The sequence below is a fragment of the Halichoerus grypus genome, chromosome 2 (assembly GCF_964656455.1).
Source record: "Halichoerus grypus chromosome 2, mHalGry1.hap1.1, whole genome shotgun sequence".
NCBI lineage: Eukaryota > Metazoa > Chordata > Mammalia > Carnivora > Phocidae > Halichoerus > Halichoerus grypus.
Genome location: NC_135713.1, coordinates 204673236 through 204674424, shown reverse-complemented (window position 1 = coordinate 204674424; position 1189 = coordinate 204673236).

Here is a 1189-nt window from a genome sequence, read left to right as displayed (position 1 = left end):
CTCCAAGAAGCAGTGGCCTTTTGCGCACCTGACATTAGTGATGGTGGGGGTGAGTTACTCTCCTTCCTTCCTCTCTCGCCCGCTACTAGAATTCTCCTTGAGCACCTCCCCTGCCTACGGCTGTGATTCTTTTGCTTCCTTGCTGACACTCTGCCCAGGAGGAGGGTCTGCTCTTCTATCCCAATATCGGTGGTTCTTTCTTTTATAAAATTTATCTTTTTGTCACTGCTTTTTTTTTTATTATTATTCTGATTTTAGAGTTCTTTGTTCCCTTAGTCACCTCCCAGGGACCCCTTCTCCATCACTGCATCTTCCCACGCACTGGGTGCGTGCAGCGGGCAGGGCCACCACCCCCAGGGGGCCACCCTGCCCATCACGTTGCTCTGCTGCCAGATGATGGCCCTTCCTCTTCTCCTGCCTGGATCCTTCCTCTCTGATTGTACCAAACACGAAGGACTCGTGTGTACTTGAGTCAAAATTCCCACGGCTATGGGAAGTAAACTCAAGGAATTTTCGTATCCTTGGATCTGCTAAGATGTCCCAACAGCAAGGAACAGAAAGCTCCAAATCCCCCGGCTTACACCAGAGAGGAGCTGGGTCACGGAGGAGCCCAAAGGCAGAATGGGCCCACGCGGCCGTCCCCGTGGCTCAGAATTCCTCGCGCTGCGGGCTTCTGTGGCCCACTAGCTCTCCTCGGGCTTGCAAGACGGCCGCAGGAGTTCGCGTGTCATGTCCAGATGCAGGAAAAGGGCCGTCTCTGGCTTGTGTCTCTAGGAGTTAGGGAACCTGTGCACCTGCACCCCCCACCTCCTTTCAGGTCCCAGTTGGCCAGAATATGTCATGTGTTCATGCCTCAACCAATCTCCAGCAAGGAGATGGGCCAACCACGGTTGGCTGAGGTACCTGGGGCTGGGGCCGCATCCCCTGAACACAGGGCCATTCACAGGAGCAGAGAGCTGGAGCCGTCAGGATTCTGTGAGGAGGGGATGGGGGAGGTGGTTGCTGCGTAGACACCAGGACCACTCTGTCACCTGGTGGGGACTCGGGAGCCTCTGAAGTATGCTGCATACAGCACCCTGCACACCTCCTGGGTGGCGGTCCTGTTGCCCAGGTTCCACACTGGGCCGCTGATGCTTCCAGGAAGCACTGCCGACTCACTGGGGCTGTGGGGGTGGCTCTGCCGCCATTT